Source organism: Clytia hemisphaerica, unplaced genomic scaffold (assembly GCF_902728285.1).
Source record: "Clytia hemisphaerica strain Z4C2 unplaced genomic scaffold, Clytia hemisphaerica genome assembly, whole genome shotgun sequence".
Lineage (NCBI taxonomy): Eukaryota > Metazoa > Cnidaria > Hydrozoa > Leptothecata > Clytiidae > Clytia > Clytia hemisphaerica.
This window is the reverse complement of record NW_027104370.1, coordinates 433995-455747: the sequence shown is the minus strand read 5'-3', so window position 1 is coordinate 455747 and position 21753 is coordinate 433995. Positions and strand designations below refer to the sequence as shown.

Genomic DNA, 21753 nt, shown 5'->3' with positions numbered 1-21753 from the left:
AAAGACATATCTTTATTTCCTGCAAAAACTTCACAATTTAAAAATTAAATCAGGGACCGCTATGCAGTCCTCTGGGAAAAAACGACGGGTCCAAAGGGACCGCAGTGCGGTCGCGTGGGACTGAAAGGGTTAATGCTCTATAACAAGGATTTAAGTAACTGCTTCAAAAATATCTTTGTTAACAAAAATTCTCTATTCCTGTCTATTCGTGCTAAAGTCAATATGTCAATCTGAAATGCATTTTTTATAAGAAAGTACAGCTGTAACAGACATTAGCTTAATTGGAGTACTTAAAACTAAGACTGTCATTTTGCAATAAAAAACCAAAACAAAAAAATAATTCAATTTGTATGTATTGAAAATACCACACCGTCACTGTCACTGACTCTTACATAATACATTACACATAATCATTCTCCTGAATATAAAATGAATTTATTGTCAAAACATTGTATCTTAATGAAAAAGCTTCATCCTTTTTCATCTTTAACGTTCATGTAATTGGAGACTTTGATTTTGATCGATAAAAACAGAAAAGAAACAATACCAATCTTTCCTCGTGACTGATTCACTTTCAGCAGCTTTCTGAGAATCGTTTTTCAATTGTTAGTCACATTCCAAGAAATAAAACTTAACAAAGGCTCGTTGAGATCATAGTCACTAGAATAATATACATATTAGGATATTCAATTGACATTGCTGAGATGAAGACTTTAAATAAACACTCTGTTTCTTAATAATCATCTAGCTCGAAAATTCAACCTCCGATCTGATCATAAAAGTACTTACTTACTTACTTGTACTTGAATAATCCGTTAGTTGAAAACGTTTGACAAGGTTCTTCCTCCATGATTCTGGGTCTTGCATTTCTGCTATCAGATCGTTTCCCTCGAGACCAGTGTCTTCTTGAATAAGTGCTTTCAAAGTGATGATGGTCCGTCCAACGCGTTTTAGCTTTTCTGGAACCCAAGTCAGTAGATGGTTTATCATTTCTTGCCGTGTATGACCTGCAAGAGCTAGTCGTCGGCATCGAACTACTTTGGATATACTTGGAATACAAATATACAAATGCATTCGTTTTTCCAAGATAGATTGTAGACAGCATGGAGCATCTTGGTGTAAACATTGTCAAGATGCTTTTGTTTTTGCGACATTCAGTGATCATGATTCAGAGCCGTAGAGGAGGATGGATTCAACATTGGCTTCAAAACTTTTGTTTTCGTTTGTTTTGAGATGGGCACTTTATTTCCATATCTTTTGAAGACTGTTGACCGCACTTCATGCTTGGACGATTCTCACATCTATATCATGGGTGGTGCATGGCCTGGGCGGTGTCAGTAAAACTTCCAAGATATTTGAAGTCGTTAAGGAGTTCGATCTCAGTACCGTCCACCGATCTCGATGGATTCGGGTGCATGTATTTAGTTTTTGGTACGACGAGAAATAGACCTTCATGGTCTTTTCGTCAGGCTTTTTCAACCTTTAGAGACTTTTTGATTCGAAGAAAAGTCAAAGTCTCTTCAAGATCAAATTACATAGGCAACTGAACGTCTACATAATGTTATCACATGGATGTTAGTTTTCGAAACTTGCTTACCTAATCAACATTTAACGGATTAATCTAAATGCGGAATAAATTGATGGAATGCGTTGATTGCCCTTATAACTAATTGTCGATGTAATTTGACAAAATCCATCATTGAAACTTGTATATTTAGCAACAGACAACAAAGATGTTAGGGTAGCTTGAATCAAAAATTTGCAATAAAAATGCGAACTAACCATGGATCTGCACAAAGTAGGATATGTGTTAAACAAATGTTAAAGCTCAATATTTGTGTATATATAACGAGGAGAGTATTTTTAGCCATACTTATATCCGTCATTGTCTGTTAGTACTTTTTCTTTGAGGACTTAGAGAGAGCATGCAATAAAACAGGAAAAAAATCGAAAAAATTAACTTGAAATTTAGCGTGAATTTTAATAATTTTAGAAGAATTCACGAATGTATAGAAACATCACAAATCCTGAAGACGCATGTCGTTTTATGCTTTCTTTGAGTCACGTGACAACCAGTCATGGCAAATTGGAACTTTCATTCTACATCATCATATTTTTATTGATTATGTTTTCGAATATTACATTGATTTATGGACTGGTTAAAACAAAAGAAATCAAAACAAATACGGCCAGGTATGTATTTTCAAAATTCCTTTTTAGCGTCCATTTGTGATTTTAGCTAAAGTTATAGCTACAGGTGACCCTCGCTAATTCGAACGGGGAAATCTCATTTGTTCGAATTGCAGAGAGATTCAAAGTATAGAGAGTTTTTCAAGAGAGTTTCTCCATGACTGGAAACAAGCTCGAAAATTATAGAAAGACTCGAATAATAGAAGTTCGAATAACTGAGAGTTTACTGTATATCTGCTACAATGTAAAACCTATAAGGATCTCTACATAGTAACAACTGACTTTAGCTAAAAATCCCAACTTGAGCACGAATCTCCTTCCTCCTTCCAAAGGAACTATTGGACTATAGAAGCAAAGGTATGTAGCTGTTCAGGGTTCCTTTTGTTCGTCTCGCCGTATGAGGTCCATGGGTCAATAAAAAAAAAAATAAAAAAAAAAATAAGTTCCTTGAAAGAGTATTGTCAGTTGAAAGTAAAATTCTAATAACTTTTAGTAAGTTTAACTGCTGAAGATTTTTGATTGTTATCTACCATTTTAGACTTCTGACTGCACTTAGTATTGGTGACCTCTTAACCGCATTGGTGCACATACCAACACATATCACCTTCACACATCTCCAGCGTAAATCATGTATTGGCTACAGTATGGAATCCTTCTTCGCTGTTTTCCTTGGTAAGTTTTATATAATCTTTATTTCCAAATTCCCAGCCTAAATGTTCTTACAAACTGGGTCAGTCTCAAAAATGATTAGACACTTTACTTTAATGACAATAACTCAGATTTATGCCATGTTAAAAAGTTGTACACCGTTAGAAAGAGACTCTTTAGAAGAATTATCATAAAACCGAAAACTAGAGAAGAAAATGAAGATTTTTTCTTATGTTTCAAGTGCTTGGCGTAATGTTTGCATTTTACTGCTTTAATGAATGTCCCTTTGGCTATCACTTTCAAAACATTAATTTGTAGGTACATCTGCTACGATTATTACTTCAGCAATGTGTCTTGATCGCTACCTCTTCATCAGCCGCCCTTATAAACATCCCAAAACAGGAACATCGAAATATCTGGTGATAGTTTATTTGGTCCTGGCATATTCAATATCGTTATCTTTGGCTATTTCAGTTGTGATCGTTGCACTTAGTGATTTCGGGTAAGGTATGATTGATTTAGACAGGCTATCGTCCTTTAGAAGAATAGGAAACCCGGAGTTTACTTCCAAAGCAAAGTATGGTTTGAATATTAGCCTATTTCATAGGATTCGTGATTTTGGTAAATTATATTTTTCTACGTCACTGCAGTTAGGAGGGCATACGAGGGTCCTGAACACTGAAATACCTACAGTCTTTCACAAAATCACCACAATACCGACACATTGTTAACGGAATACCGACAGCAAAATTTTTTCATGTTTTTTTTCAAAATTCTACATGAGATAAGAGGATAAGAGGGATTTCTGAGAAATAGCACTTGATTCAGCACCGTTTCTCCAACGTTTTAAGCACAATTATCGTATCACCGATCGAAAATTTAACATTTTCCGTCACCGAAAAACATCTCAAACACCGAAATACGGACTTTTTGTTGATCACCGAAATACCGAAGTAGAAAAAGGTCAATACCGACACACCGACAAACTGGTCAAGCTCTCTTTTGCGCATTGAAATAAGCACGAATCCTATGGAATAGGCTAATCATTAGCTTTGGATACGAATTGAATCTTTTGAGAATTGAATTGAGACTTTCTTTATCTTCATTTTTGCGTGACAATTCTTTTCGAAAGCTGGCGTTAAATCTTTCAATACACCTTTTCGACCGTAGTCGCGCGGGAATCTTTTAGTCCGCTTTATCCCACTAACACCGTCCCAATCCTTTTTTGACGCATTTTTCTATTGTCTATTGGTGCGAAAAGAGGACTGCGACGGTTTTAGTGTTATAAAGCGGACAAAAAAATGCCCGCGCAGTAATGAGTGGCTACGGTCGAAAAGGTGTATCCAGCGCTTTTGTAAAAATCACAAGGGACGCTCAAGTTATACAGGAAACAAATGGCTTCAAATCATTACTGAGGAGATTCGCCTTTAGTTTTCGGTTTTGTCTAATTTGTCCTTTCATCTTCTGCCTGGCCATCTCCTTTTTAGATTTCGACTTGCTACCATTTTTAACATCATATCAAGCACAATATACGTGTTAATACTTTTAACATCTTTGGTCGTCAATACTTTATTGTATTCTTACATCCGAAATCAAACAAAAGAAATTAAGAGGTTATCCAATTCTCACATCCAACAGAGGGGGTGAGTAGTTTGAACTATGTATTTCTTAGCAGAATGTTCACATGTTACTGTTCCGTTTCGATCCGGTATGATTTTTGTTACGGATCAAGTGTGTTCATACGGAACGTTTTGGAGCATTTCGGAGAAAGAAAACGGAGCAGTTTCGTTCCGATGAAAAAAGTATAGCGAAAGCTTTTCTATCTGTTTTGCTTTGCTGTCTTCTTTTTTGGAGTTTCGAATTTTGACGTTCGCACTTGTTTTCGGAACCGTTTTGTTTCGGAACGGAACAGAACCGTAACTGAGCCGTACTGAACAATGGCCTTAGCTGAATGTTATTTGCACTTTGGATGAAGAAAAATGAACAAGGTTTTTTACTTTTTCCTGTTCTAAAGCATTTTTGGATTCTTTCAGATTTCTCAATCCGACAGCTATGGTAACTTAACGAAATTAGCCTGCTCGATTTATGGCATATTAACAGTTTTGATTAGATACCTTAAGGAGCCTCTTTTTGACGAACATGAACATTTTGATTGAAATGGTATAAAAGCTAAATTTGTCTCTTTTGGAAAATAAACCATGTCTACATACGTACACTCTCCGAGCGCGCGTCATTTATAGGCTATGGAGACTCAGTTTTCGATAGGACTTATATTTCGACACTTTTCAGCTGTATGAAAAAATTTTGCCATCATTAGGATAGACCTTTTCATGAATTACGTTAAGGCCGGTCTCCGCTTTGCGTGCGCTGCGATCGCAACTTTGGCTTCAATCATTTTTGCTTGGAGAAAAGATTACGTCATAAAAACGCAGCGCGCGCTTGGAAAAAAAGTTGAATGTATTTCAACTTTGTTTTCAAGCACGCGATCGTTACGTCATATCGCATCAATGGAGTTGCTTCATTTTTTTTTTGACCAATAGCGTGGAAGCTTTGCTCGAAGAAGAGCGATTGCAGCGCGCGCAAGTGGAGACCGGCCTTTGCGAAGAACACTTACAGTACCTCGTTTTTGATATATTGCTATGGTAATTGGATTTTTTTTTCGTAACAATTAGCGGGGAGGACGTCTATTCGGGAAGACAAGAGTAGGCTCTATTGATAAAAGTAACACTTGAAGTCTCAAGGGATATAACCATCTTGATGGTAGTGGTTTCAAAACGAGGCAGTCGTTGCACTCAAAATAATTTATGAAAATGCCTATTGTTATAGTTAGGTAATGAGACACGGGTGTAAAATTTTTTCTCTTTTTCGAAATTCCAGGTACAAGAGGAAGGCTACCAAAACTGTACTTATTATCTCCATCATACAAATTTTCACAATCACACCATGGGTTATCTCCTTAATTTACATGACAGTAGAGTTTGGAGAAAAGAAGTATTTAGAATATATGGATACCATTTATTACGCTCATGTCTGGTTGAGAATGCCTGTGTTTTTAAATTCATTTTTTAATACAATTATTTTCATGTTTAGAAATGAAAAACTTGTAAAATTTTATAAAATCATAGTACGTAAATATATTTGCTTGCATAGCTAAAATCTTTCAATTTTAGTGGATTTGCTCAAGCTTTTTTCTCAACAGAGTCTACAACCCTGTATCAGTGACCCTATCAGGTCTGCCCTAGTGGATAACCCGATGAAAAATTTACAAAAAAAATGGCCTAATGGGATTAATGGGGTCAAAATGGTCAAAAATAGTTAAAACTTTCTACGCGGTGCGCAGACATTTTTCGAGTATAAGGAATTTTGTACCATCTGACAGCCCGAAAAAATTATGTGTTTACATGGTAAAAGTTTATGTCGTTTGGAAAAAACTGAAATAGAGTGCCTTACGGTCAAAGTAACACCCTATAAGTTTTAAAAGAACCCCTAGTCACTGAAACAGGTGTGTGAGTCCCGTTGGAAAATTCGCATATTTGGTCGTGGTGAACGGATTATGTCTTCAAAGAGTTTTTATTTGTTGACCGTCAACAATTTATCAGGATGCTTTTAAAGAAAAACTAAATCAATCATTTACCAAAACACGGTTTTTTAAGAACAAACTACATAAGAATATAAGGCTTCGATGACCAAAACATTAAGAACAAGTTAAGAACATTACAAGGCTTTGAAGGCTTGAAAACGTCTATTCGGGAGACAAGAGTGGACTTGTCTCCCGAATAGGGGGGGGGGGGTCCGAATAAGCAGGGGGGTAGGAAAATTTTCTAAATTCTAATAAGCGGGGTGGATGGAATAAGAGGGGGGGGGTTAATTTGAAGACATAATTTTTTTTAACTGATATCATCAATTTCAACAACAAAAGTGAAACTTTAACAAATGAACACGTAAAATAATAAGAACCAATACTAACAAAAAGGAAAATTTTAACAAGTTTAAGGTCTATCTACACTGTAATAAAAAATTTAATTATTCAAATCTAATTAGCGGGGGGGGGTCTTAATTAGAGCGGGGGGCATGGATTTTTTTTGCTCTTAATAATTAGCGGGGGGGACGTCTATTCGGGAGACAAGAGTAACTTCCTAGGAAATTGCACAAAAATACTCAAATATAATGGTGAAATTAAGAACATTTTGACATAGAGGGTTCAAAAAAATTTGGATGTTCTTATAAAAAGTAGAATAAAAAGTAGAACGTATATATATAAACTTTGAGGATTCATTATATTCATGAAATAATGTTTTCTACGGAAAAACCCCGGTTTTCGCCAGTAGTGGCAAATTTTATACAACTTGTCTAGTTTAAATTTTCCATTACTGGCTAAAACCGGGGTGTTTCCGTAGAAAACATTACGTCATGAATATCATAAATTTTCAGCTTAATCGTTATATAATCTTTTTGGGTTGAATAATTCATAAGAATATCATTGATATGCGAGATAAGTTAAGATTTTCGAAGAAGAATAGGTATTGAATTTGTTAAATCGATTTCTTAGAATTCAAGTTTAATTATAATACAGTAACTTTTTATAGTTTTAATCCACCCCGCTTCATTTGTGAATTCACGAGATTTGAAGGAAGAATTTCTGTTCCCTAAATTAAACTTAAAATTTATAATATCTTTGTGACGTCATGTTTTAAGTTTAAATGACATAAAATTCATTGTGACGTAACTCCAATTGTAAAGATTTCATCCAGAATGTTTCGAATGTGTTTTCTTTCAAAATTTCCCTTTCTTGAAGATTTGTCAAGAGGGGAAATTATTTCCCACGAGTAAATTCTTTAACCAATGGTAACCACTTCGACAGTAGTTACTTGTGAATTAAGGGAACTTCACCTAAAATTGATACACCTTTTCAACCCTTAGGGACGTCGCTGTCACCTAAGGGAATTGTTAAAGTGATTTTTTAGTGACAAAAACTTTTTAGGGTGTGGCATCGAACGGAAATCGACGATTTCATCTACTGTAGACTCTGCTACTCTTTTTACTATTGCCATCGAATCCTTCTTTATATATCTTTTGAAATTGATCGTTGCGCAAGCACTATCAGAATTGTATAGTACCATATTAACTCGAATACATCCTTCTTTTAAGCGCTCCCTCGTATAGAAAATATTATAGTATATAATCAAGAAGCTTAACTGAAATAAAATACTAATGCTAATGCAAATAACGCTAATATATCTTAAGAGGAGAAAATTTGGGGGAATTTCAATTTGGTGGATGGCCGAAAACATTTTTTCATATGGAATTTAATTTGGCACACATTTGGTGAATAAATACAAGAATTTTAATTCTTCGGCAATTGAATTTAACAGATTTCTTCATTTCCACCCTGAACGGAAGCCAAAAACTGAAAAGTGTTCTAATTCAACCCTGAATAGGATCCATATAATCAAAAGCCAACCCTGTCAGATGCACACCTTTGAAAATTAGTAAATTTGGGACTCTGTCAGAAATCTCTTCAGAGATTAAAAAAGGCACCCTGAGCGCACATACCCGTACCTCCCATTTGCACCAGCAGCACGTCATGTACCCCAATTTTCCTGGTTGACCCCCTTAGGCTTGAATCCTCGAGCCATTGATTGATTATGATATTCAAGCAATTTGATTTAACCATCTAACTTTAATGAAAAGATTATATTATTAGATTTTGAATTATTTAGATTAAATCAATTTTGGTTTGACGGGCTTTGATTTAATTTCAGAATTACATTTTTATCATATCGACAATGTCAAATTGGTTTTTCATTTGAATTGTACCCTTGGGAAAGCTCATCCAAGAACGAAAGATTGGCCATCAAATGTTCCGTAATATTCAGAAATACCCACAAATAATTCTAGCCCCACCACCTCCGAGATTCGTGAAGGGTTGACGTTATAACGTAACGGAAAAAAGCTGACGTCTAAAACTATCTAAAATTGATTTTATTTTGGGCATTAAAAAGTTGGTATACCTTTATACCTATAATCTTTTTTGTCAAAAATACTCTGCAACAAAATACCCAAAATACCCTGCAATTTCAACAGAGAATAGATAAAATAGCGAAAAAGTTCAATTCAAAGACTGTCATCTTCAAAATAACCTCAGCCGGAAAATTACAAAATAATTGTAACATTTACAATCATCTTAATTTTGGGATAAATTTTCCCATGAAAAAGTACAACATTTAGTAACAAAAATTTACCTAACAAAGGCAGTGTAATCCAGACAAAAAATGGTATTCAATTGTCACTTTAAAAAATAACCTTAATTGATAAATACGCAAAAAATATTAGTAAAATGTAACTTCTGACGAAAAATAATTTACATTAAAAGTCGAAACAATTTTTCCCAGAAATCAAGGAAATCTACTTTAAGTTGATTATTACGTATTTTATCATTTTCAATTCAGCATTGTGTCGAATAACCATTTCCCTATTTTCGAGATCACGCTGATAAGAAACTTATTCATACCCAAAAAGTCTTGACTTATATAAATAGGGGCCAAATCATGGGTAAAAACAAAAGAAGAAATATACTTGGTTTACTGTTGGACAGAAAATTACAGTTGTACAGATATGGATTTTCAAATTTTGAAGTTTGTTAATATCCTTGTTTCATTTTTAACAATTACATTTTTGATTGGTGTTGTGGATTTGTCACCTGTTAATTTCAAAAAACCTAATAATTGTCAAGACACAAGAGAGCTTTATCAGCCGCTGGAAGGACCAACGAAAAATCTGATAACGATTCTTAAAAACTGGAGGACAGCAAATAAGAAAGAATGCAATGGATTTTGTGGTGAATTAGTTCAAATTGGTATTCCACCTAGCTACAATACGGAAGACTTGAAACTAAACGAGCATATGGGACGTTTCAAAGCTTTTGCGGATAAAACCACCGATTCAACCTTGAAAATCAAACTGACTAACTACTGGATATTATTGAAATCAATTCGAGACAAGACGTACGAATGTATTAAAGGCAAAGACCAGAATGCTGGTAAAAGCACCCTTGAGCCATGGTTCAAGATTCAAACTAATAATAACGAGTGCTGTAAACCTCAAGATGTGGATCATGACTTGTTTGGAGAGGCATTACTGTTTTTGCTGAAAGTGGATGTGGATTACGAACTCTTCAAGTTTGGAGGAAAGAAAGTAAAAACTCGTTGATTTGCCTTGGTGAGATGTATTGAAAACACCTACACACTTGCGGAACTTTATCAGGGGTGGAGGGGGGAAGAGTTCTATGATTTAGATGAGCTAGTAAGATACTTTAGAATTCAAATGCTAGTTAAATGGGCAAGGGGTAAATTCGAATAAGATAAGAAAAAATGTTAAATCATACTATGCTTAATGTATATTTATTTTGAAATTGTATTATATGAAATATTTTAGGAAATTTTCAGGACCATATTGTAAAAAAAAATTAAAACATTAAAACGACAAAAAATTTATATTTATTATTTAGTAATTATCTTCGAATAAGATAAGATAAGAAAAAATGTTAAATCATACTATGCTTATTGTATATTTATTTTGAAATTGTATTATATGAAATATTTTAGGAAATTTTCAGGACCATATTGAAAAAAAAAATTTTAAACATCAAAACGATAAAAATTTTATATTTATTATTTATTAATTCACCCTCGACTCCATGGCTTATCTAACCCCCTTACGCTATTGATGATTCTGATGGACGCGTTGACGGGGGATATAAGCCCTGGTGCACTTTAAAAACGAAAGTACTTTTAGGCATGTACGCGAAACGTATGTCGATTAGCATAATCCCGCCATTTTACAAATTCCGAGAATTTGAAAAAATCAAAACAAACTAAATGTAATTTGTGTAATGAATGGCTGATGTAAATAGTAAATTTAAAAGTCAAGGACAGACTCTCAACATGAAGAAGTTGAAGTATGAAGAACTCTTGGCAAACCAATCAATTGACAAAATTGCAAAATGTCATTTAAATGAAACTTGATTGGCAGAGAAAGATACTACGAGACCTTGATAAGCATTCTATCCCCCTGCACTGAGCGAACTGGAACTGCTTGTAAAACGATTTTTTACAGAAAGACAAAATGACTATAGAAAATAGTTTAAAGATTCACTCGAAAAGACCCTCTGCTGTCCACATATAATTGTTTTGCTTGAACTACATGATTTTCAACAGCAATCTTGCATGTTTCTTTATAATCTGATCACTCGTGATGAATGACTGACTGATGTTTATACATTTTGACATCTATCTTGTCCATGACCATGGGCATCAGGAGTATGAAAAAGAAAAAAGCATACATCTCCAGTGATTGCTTGACTGGTAGTCAAAATGAACTGATCGGTGAAGAAGCTTTTTCAGAAAAACTTGAGACTACGTACAATACAAACTCACTGCAAAAATGTTCTGGTTATGGTTTATACAAATAAAAGCTTGGCAATTATGTGAACAATTTTGATAAACTGATGAATGTGTAAAAGCAAGAAACTTCAAGTATTGAAAAAGAAATAAATTTGTTTCTTTACTGTTTACCATGAAACCCCGGGGGGGGTACTACCCTTGTCGACCGACGGGGGTGCTCCGCTGAGGTTCGAAAAATGGACCCTACGTGGGACTCGAAATTTGCGAAAAAAGGGACCCTGAATGGGACTGAAATTCCAAAATTTTCTACTTTTTCCCAAAATTTTCCAAAAATAGGCACCCTACGAGGGACTGATTTTTCTATTTTGGTGTTTTTGCGACCCTACCTGGGACTCGTGGAGGTTTAAAAAGGTACCCTGACCAGCGGAGCATCCCCGTAACCCATTTTGCCCTAGTACCCCCCCCGGGCATGAAACAATTCTTTAAACATATCCTATTACCAGACTGAAAATTCATTTATATTGACCGTGAATGTCAAAAAGTATACAAAAGCGAGAAAAGATTATGCCACTGTTTTAGAATTACACAATATAATTTAAGTTTTATGATAATTATTAGGAATAATCAGCATACTTTATGCACGGATCGCGAATCGTGCATCGTAAATCGTTAGATCGTGCATCTTAAATTACACCAACCCTAGATATTCTGTTGTTTCCAGCTCAAAATTTAAGCGAGGACAGGGGGGGTTTCAGGGGTCTTAAATACCGTCATACCGACAAAGTTTTGGGTCAACTACCGTAATACCGTCGGTGAAAGAAGCCTAGTACTGATATCGATATTATATGTTGGACGGTGAAAAAGAATGCGGCTATTATATTTTGTTTTTTCCCGATACCTGATACCGATATTATATTTATATTTTTTTCTCGAAAATAATGAATTTTCAGTTATCAAATCTATTGTGTAGTAAAAAATTAGAAACTGTACAAACAAGTCTTGTACTTTATGAGGCCCCCCAGTCAACCCTCAATTCAGGTATTCATACACAAATTTTTGCCAATTCACGTATTCACGCGCGTAGACTGGAGTCGTTTATAATGCATGTAATACTAATAATAAACACAAATAATGATACGGGATTCAGTTTGTATAAACGACTGGAAGAATCCGGTGTTCCAGCCTTATAGATACCGGGCCTAGCTACTCAGAAACTTGCGTAGCGAGAAAACAATTTATTAAGCAACAACAAACTCTCAAAATAAAATCAACTCAAATGAAACATTTTTAACACACAAATACACACACATTTTATTTTCAAGAATTTTTTTTGAGCAGGAAAACATTTTAATTGCGATATTGACACTTTTTTTTTGTTTGGAGTTAGTGCACAAAGGTTTCTAGACGACTAAAATTTACTTTATTGCTTTATTTCTAATATGTCTGAATTACACGTTTTTTTTTATATAAGGAACCTTAACTTTGCTCTGAGCCTGGAGTTCCTTATTTTTACAGAAAATTTCAGCCTCAAAGTTCCTTTTGAGTTCCTTATTTACATAGCTAGTTCAAGTGAAAACTCTTACTTTTACTGTTCCTTAGAACTTGTTTTCTTATTCTTAGCCTGAGCAGTTCCTTAACAATTCCTTATTTTTTGGACTACTTTCAGCCTCGAGTTCCTTATAAACGTGTTCCTTATAAAAAAAAAACGTGTAGTCGTCTAGCTTGCTAGACTATCACGCGCGCAAAAAAACATTTTCACGTTCACGCACCAATTTTGCTTTTACATCTTTGGTTAAACGATTGTGACCTTATTGGGCTAAATTTAACCTTTTTATGGTCTCTTTTAAACAGATTGACCTATTCTTGTACAAAACATTTTCGCCAATATATAAAGTTTTTTGCTAGTTTTGTTACCTTATTTTCTCGTAATACCGATTCACCGGGGTAAAAAGGCCCAATACCGTCCCCCAGGACAGTTTTTGACTGAATATTTTTTGAAACGTATTTGAAGCAAAGATGAAATCAAGTTTAAGGGGATGAAATTTCGAACAAATTTTCTAGTGTGGGGGGGGGGGAGGTTGTTCTAGCAAGCTAGACGATTATATTTCAAAAATAAAACTAATACGACTATTACAAAAAGTAACAGAGGTCTAGAAACTTTTGTACTCTAAACAAAAAAAAAGTGTCAATATATTGCAATTATAACTTTTTCTCGCTCAAAAGATATTCTTGAAAAAAAACATGTTTGTGGATTTGTGTGTTGAAAATTTTTCATTTGAGTTGATTATGTTTTGAGGGGCTTTTGAGAGTTTGTTGTTGCTTGATAAAATGTAGTGATTACATTTGTAAGTCAGTTCCTTTTTTCTCGATAATATCAACCTTTAATAAACCATACATGGAAAGAGTTCATGGCTTTTGCTTTGTTTACTTCAAGATGGTGACGTTCTCAATTAGCCTAATTTCCCGGGGGGGGGGGGGTACTTAGGCAAAATGGGTGCCGGGTATGTGCGAGCCATAAGGGTACCTTTTCTCATTCCTCAAAAGTCTCTCAAAGGGGTACAAATTCAAAAGTTAGTCTCTGAAAGGGTCCCAAAATCACGAATATCAAAAATTTCTCTCTCAAAGGGTCACGATTTCCAAAAATTTTGACAATTTTGAAATTTGGTGAAAATCAAACCAAAATTTGGAAAAAATGGACCAAAGTTTAGGAAAAAGTCTCTCAAAGGGTCCCAAAATCACCAAAATTTTTTTTCTCAAAGGGTCGATATTTTCGATTTTCGGCTCGGACATACCCGTCACCTCACAAACCTAGTACCCCCCGGGCCTAATTCATAAGATTTGTGTTTTTAAGTCTATTCACGATAAGTGATAAGATAAGAAACCACTTTGTCACCCCCGGAATTTTACAATTACATTGTGTAAGGAATTTCTTTTCAGAAAAATTAGTCAATCTACTTTACATTCTGTTGAATATTGCAAATTTCAAATGATATTTCCTAGTAAAAGTATATATTTTTGAAATCACCAAGCTTTAAGCCTTCAAAAGATGTAACAATAACGTTTGTACGACCAGAGATTTGGGAAAAGAGGATAAGAATTGCGCTATTCAGCTATAGAAATATAGGCTAGGGAACCTTTTGTTCTATTGAAATATCTGCGCCCGATCGATTGTTTTAGTTCTGAACCAATCGGAGCGCTTGATTATACTATGCGCACAAGACTAGAAGTACAAACAAAAAATGGCAGCCGTGGTTGATATCGAAAGTGAAATAAAAATATTTTTAATATCGGGTATTTTGGTATTTTTTTATAAGCATTTTTCATTTTGGACAGGGCGGATACAGTGTTAGTCGAGCCAAAAACTTTCAGTTTTAGCCAAAATACTTTCCTCAAGGAATGCTCGAACCAATGTCGCAGATAATATTGTAGAAATAGAAATAATTACTAGTAAAAAAGAATTTAAAATTCATTGCATTCAAACACAAAACGAAGCTGGTAAAACTAATATAGTTTTTCATTACTTCTCGGGCTAAAGTGTTTTGACAATCATATAAAAAGAGCTAGCTAGGTTGAATATTAAAACAATGAAGGAGAAGGGAAAGCAAAAAAACAGGACTAAAACAATAGCAATTCATGATATCAATGACAAGAAATCAAAAATATCATGATTTTTTTGTAAGAACTTTTTGAAGTTTACACAACAAAGCGAAAAATAATAGCAATATAATACAAAACAGTAGCATACATTGAAAACAAAAATTATATAAAAATCTTTATTTGGTCGCGTTTGTTGTAATAACAAAAAATAATAATAAACTGGTTAAATTTCTGGATTGATTTTTTGATTCTTGTTACTTATGTCAATTTTATTTGTCTTATTGCTTCCAAAAAGTTACTTAAATAATTGCAAGAAAATTAATTACAATAAAAAAACTTTGACTTGATCCTTCCTCACTAAAAGCACCTTGGAAAATAAACATATATTGTGAAACAGTATATGAAAAATCGGTCACTCTTGGATTTAGGGGGGGCTCACTAATTCCAATAGAGGTGTGATTCTAAGATAAAAAGCAATTTACCCTTTCAAATAAAATTTTAGAGAAAAAAAGTATGAATATAACCAGACTGTTCATCAATGCTCAAGAAAAGAGTATTTCATAAGATGAATAATTATATAATGTGATGTATGAAAATAGTCCAGTGTCCACTTCCAATTCCAAACTGGAATTTCTATTTAAAGCATTTTTTATATCTATATGGTTGGTTCATATCAATTATCTTGTAATTGTAGTCTAGCCCCATTCTGGTGTCTTGTTTGGGACTATTTGCGTAATCAAGCAGGAAATCCTGGTGAAACAGGGATAAAAAGACCTTAATCCAACTGCAAACAAACCATGACATCAGATTCCATTGTTGTTTCCTTTGAGTTTAAACATGCTTTTCACTTGTCCATCTTATTAGCAGAATTTGTTGGTGTTTGCAAAGATATTGAACCTTGTACGTGAGAAATTCAGACAAATTTTAAGCCAATTCTCATTGTATACCAACAACGTGAAGGTACAAAATAATTCATGGATCTAGGTTACTGGGGCAGTATGATGGTAACTAACCTGAAAGTATATAATAATGAAAATGGGAATTAGGATTTTTGCAGCAAGCTCTCATGAACAAATACAGAACACAAACAACAAATCTTAATTCCACCGACCACAGACAAAAACCGGTGAAATAAATCTTATATAACTGGAAAATCTATTAACCGGTCAGAGCCAATCTATTAACCTGTCAGAGCTAATCTATTAACCGGTCAGAGCCAATCTAAACCGGTCAGAGCCAATCTAAACCAGTCAGAGCCAATCTATTAACCGGTCAGAGCTAATCTATTAACCGGTCAGAGCCAATCTAAACCGGTCAGAGCCAATCTACTAACCGGTCAGAGCCAATCTATTAACCGGTCAGAGCCAATCTAAACCGGTCAGAGCCAATCTACTAACCGGTCAGAGCCAATCTACTAACCGGTCAGAGCAAATCTACTAACCGGTCAGAGCCAAACCGGTCAGAGTCATAGTTTCATAAAATTATTAGAACTTTGGTTGCAATTTTCTGTTACATACAAAAACTTGAAATTTCAACCCCAAAAAAATGTTTTTCCTCAGTAGGAGCTAAAAAGTCATCAAGGATAATTTAGCGTACTTACCAAATCTAAAATCCATTGTCCATTGCCATCAAGCAAGTTTTGCTAGGTTAACATTATTTTTTCATCTAAACTGTAGGAAAAAAAAACAACATTTTTAGTTGATTTTGCCCATCTGCCCATCTTCAATCAAAATGCTAAGAAAGTTTGAAGATTTGCCATGTAAAACTAAGCTATAGGTTGTCATTTAATCAACCTTACTGCTACCCATAAAAATTATGTTTGCAACACAAAAAAAATTAATTTTATTCAACTTAACAAACAAAAAATACACTTTTTAATATAATTTTTCAGCTATCTTTGAAGGATGTGCCAAAAAGATCTAGAAGGTGCCAATAAAAACCAAAGCTAGGCTAGTCACCTACAACCTTTTTCCAACCCAAACCACTTTATTTTGACTCTGAAAGACTTTCCAGTAAGGCAAACTAGCTAAAAATAAAAAGGTCCCATTTCACATCCAATTTTAGCATGCCTGCTTCCGCCATCTTTTTCTCAAAAAATAAAGCATGCAACAGCAGATTTTTTTGTCAGTGGAAACCCCAAAAGATCGTTATTAGCTTTTCAGTTGTTTATATTAGTAGGAAACCCCTCCAAAGGAGTAAATTCAGACAGATTTTCTTGAACTGTTATAATACTGCACATAACGCCATTTTTTTCGCAGTACCTTCTTGGCCAAGTTGTTCCCTAGCCTAGCGACATCAGACGACGCCGAATTCAATGGTCAACAATGAGAAAACAGCGAGCGGCAGCGGCGATTCTTATCCTCTTTTCCCAAATCTCTGGTACGACCTATCTAATAAAAAGTTGAATTTTTTCTTCTTTACTTTTCTTCATGTTATTTTCAATTTCACGGAAAAAACTAACACGTAACAGTAAAATAATAAGCTGCTTCCTAGCCAACGATACCAAACTTTTTTAAGATTGAAGCATTGGTTGAGAAATAACAAGCAAAGCATAGTGCACACTTATCGTGAATAGACTTTAGTTGAGTAATTTGTCAAATAAGTAAGGTAAAAAGTTGAGTAATTTAGTTGAATAATTTGTTAAATACTCGAACTTCAAGGAGGATACACAAGAAAACTACAAAGACAGTTATCTGGATATCCTTTATCCTGGATGTTCCTCCTACACATGTTTCTTTGGAAAATTGATATACTTCTTTGGAACCAGAGACAAAAGAACAACATTTTGTCAAATATAACTTCATGGTTAATGGCACCTCATATTTTGAGCTCGATATTAAATGCAGTTGTTTTCATATCAAGAGATGATAAAGTAAAGAGTTATTATAGGAAAAAACTATGTGCAGGAAGATCAGCAACCACTTTTACAACTACTAAACAACGCCTTCTATATCTCAGGTTTTAACATGAGATGAAGAACACAATAAAATATGATAATTCTACAATCTTTGGACTGCTCCCGGCCCAGGGGGGGGGGGGGGTGTTTCACTAAGGTTAACGGATGAGTGATATATACGGACGGGACCACCGAAAACCGACCTTTAGAGAGACCAAATTTTTATTGAAAAAATGCCCCTTTAGAGAGACTTTTTGCCCCCCCTCCGATTCCAGGCTCCCGGTTACATTTATGCATTTATGAAAGGATAGTAGGAAGGCGTACAAGAAGGTAATGCTGCAGGTAATGTTTCAAGCAAATTCCCAAAGTTTTTCTATAACATAAAAAAATTGTTTTATAGTAATAGTGTTTTTCCATTTCATCATGGATATTCTCAACTTTTTGGGAGAAACCATCCATTCTTTACTGCATTCTAAGGTTAAATCTAGCAAAACGTTTGGCATTTTTGAAAGCTTTTAGCATTGCTAGGGGATAGTTAGCGATTTACAGGGAAGTTGGCATTCTTTAGGTTTAATTTCCAAATTCCATGATGGAAGACCAGCATGTTAATTCTTAGCATAGTATTAATTTTCTGGCCAATTTTATCATAAATATTCTTATAAAGTTTATTCTTATAAAGAAAAAATTGTGTAGTCTAATATTGTAATGTTGGCCCAACCACCTTCCAAGACCACGTAACTGTGTCAACTACATGTATCTCAGCCTGTTTTAAGATACAAAACAAGACGACTTGAAGTCGAAAATCTCGCCTAAAGTTATTAAACTGCATGGGAAAAACAAGAAGTAGAAATGGAAGCTAATCTGAAATCTACTTTACATCAAGCCTTGATGAAACAATTTTTTAAGAACAACGAGGCTCAAAATCGCTAAAAAAATTAACCAATTTAAGAACAATGGTTGTTTAAAATTCTTAAGAACTAATAAGCGAAGGGTATATCACCGTCTATCAAGAGTTATCAATTTGATTCTTATAAAGTAAATAATTACAAGAAGCCCGTTGGGCGTGAAGGCCCAGCGAAAAGTAACGTGTTGAAAACGAGCGTGCAAAACAGCAAATGCATGACCCCGTTGACATGGATCAAAGTGAAGACAGGAAAAAAAAATTCAAAATCACCGCGGTACTTCTCATTGGTTAGACGCTTGAAATTTATTGAATGGTTTCCTACCAACCGGGCCTACACAGGCGCAGGTTCAACTTTCCAATAAAATTCTAGCCTGTGTATCTAGACTCAAAATTTCAGAAAAAAAAATCTTATAAGGTGTAACTAAAAATGTCGGGTACAGTTTGTTTGATACTGCCTGTGAGTGAACCCTTGGTGACAGACTATCAAAACCCAGGCAGACACACATAATTAACTTACCATATAACCTCTTTTAACAAACTCAAAAAATTTCAAAACTACTTTAAACTACATCAAAACATCAGCCACATCAGGCCACATTTTAAAAGGCTCCTTTCTATTTTGTTTAGAAATGAACCTGTGTTTTCATTTTCATTTGTTCATCTTTTTTCACAAGGTCAGCTTTTTCCATAAATTTCCATTTTCACTGTTCATGCCTTGCAACCATGAGAAATGTTCAATCTAGTTTGAATTTACCCATGAGCTGCATTTTAGTGCCATTAACAGATTCCAGAATTAGTTTATATACTTTAAATAATTACCATCAACTGCTCCAACTTGGGACTATCTGAAAAAACATGGGACGGCAATTCGGCCACCATTTCACCGAACTTCCAAAGTCATTTGATTTGAGTTAAGGAAAGGCGTATTTAAAAATACACGATTTCTCTTTCGATTTTACAGTAAGTGAAAATACAGACCAGATATGCAACAGTCCCATGTTTCGACCAATCGTCCCAAGTTAGAGACGGTTGACGGTATGTGAGTCGAGTTTGAAAAATCAAGCCACCAACTGTTTAATGCGACAGATCCAGAATTGACCATTTTATTTAATGTGTAGAATCATGAAAAAAGTCCCAATCTTGTTAAAGTTTACACATGAGCTGCATTTTAGTCTCCGCTAACATATTCCAATAATCAGATTTGAAATAATTATGTGTCGAGTTTGAAAAATCAAGCCACCGCACCAATCGTTAAACGAGACCGATCCAAAAATAACCATTTTCACGCGTAGCCTCATGGAAAAAGTACCAATCTTGTTCCAATTTACACATGAGCTCCATTTTAGTGTCCATTACCAAATTCTAGAATCAGTTTACTTTTAATAATCATGTGTTGAGTTTGAAAATCATACCACGTCCCACCAGCCACTGACCGTTGTTAGCGACAGATCCAGAAGTGACTGTTTTCTTGTGTAGCATCAAGAAAAAAGTTCCAATCTTATTCAAATTTACACATGAGCTGCATTTCAGTTTATTTATTTCTATATCAGAAGCCATATTTTCTAAAAATAAAGTCTTTTCGAAAACCAATAAACTAAAATAAAAGTGATTTAAGGTAGAATTTTCACTCATAAAACTTTATGAAAACTTGAGCAAAGACTATAAGATATGGCAGATGTTGAAAAAGGTTTATAAAAGAAAATCATTACAAAATATCTTTGGTTTGAAAGTCTCTTGACCACTAAAGCAAAGAAAATGTTCAAGAAAGTATGAATCAACCTCCTCGCTTCGACCGCCATCTTGATTTGTTTTGAAATTTGTTTTTGAAGGAGCGCGAAATCAGAAAATATATCTTCTATAGCCAGTATCCGACTTTAGCAACCTTTTCCCTCTCCAAACGGCAAAACTAAAAAGTGTGTTACTATGGTTTCAAGCGCCGTTTCTACCAAAACGGACGGACAGACAGCGGACGGAAAGTTGCAAATGAAAGGCCCTATCGCTAGCGCTGGGCCAATAAGAAAAACAAATATGCTCATATTGTGCGCCATCCCTTACTTACTTTGTAAGAACTAATAACCGAAGGATACATCACTGCCTATCAAGAGTTATAGATTTGATTCTTATAAAGTATATGCTTATAAGAAAAACAAATATGCTCATATTGTGCACCATCCCTTGCTTACTTTGTAAAAACTAATTACCGAAGGGTATATCACCATCTATCAAGAGATATTGATTTTATTCTTATAAGGGAAATGCTTATAAGAAAAATCCAAACTGTGAATCTAAAGACACAAAGATATATGACGTAATCCAAAGAAAACCCGCAAAAATCGTCCGTGGTTATACGAGCGTGTAATTTGTAAATTAAATTCAGTGAGTTCGTCCACCTTATCGTGAACTTTCGTTTTCTAATTTTTTTTCTGATACCCCCATACCATGCCTATCGTAATACTTTCGCTATACGAAATTAAAGTCTATTCACGATAAGTGTGCACTCTTTTTTCTTTTACCTATAACTTTTGAAGGAATTCTTCAATCTTTATAAATTTGGTATCATTTGAAAGATATTAGCGAGTGGAACAATTTGAAATTAAAAAATCTTCAAAACAATTCTGAAAATGAAGATGAAAATGAAGAAGAAAAAAATGAAGATCTTGTAGAAAAGTGCTATAACTTTTATTTTCACTGGAGAGATTCTTTGATCTTAGGAGGTCATCACTGTGAAGAAATTTTATTAAAATATTTATTCAATATAAAGTTATGATACAAAGTTAATAAGTGATTGACCCCAAAAAACAGCAATAAACAGCAGAAAACAGCGTTTTTAGACGTCAATCAGCTTATAACTTTGTTTGATATCTTTTGACTGAATGATTATCTTTGAGAAATCTTTTCACAGTAATGACGTTCGATGATCAAGGATTCATTTCAGTGAAAATGATAGTTATAGCACTTTTCTACAAGATCTTCATTTTTTTCTTCTTCATTTTCATCTTCATTTTTAGAATTTTTTTAAAGATTTCTTTATTTCAAATTGTTCCACTCACGAATATCTTTCAAATGATAGCAAATTTATAAAAAGTGAAGAATTCCTTCAAAAGTTATAGGTAAAA

At 34.4% G+C, this 21753-nt stretch overlaps 1 protein-coding gene across 2 annotated transcripts in view; it reads left to right on the top strand.

Annotated features, from left to right (window-relative positions):
* The window catches only part of LOC136818438 (uveal autoantigen with coiled-coil domains and ankyrin repeats protein-like), a 221249-nt gene that overhangs the window by 115766 nt on the left and 83730 nt on the right, over positions 1 to 21753 (top strand). The gene's annotated exons all lie outside the window — the stretch shown is intronic.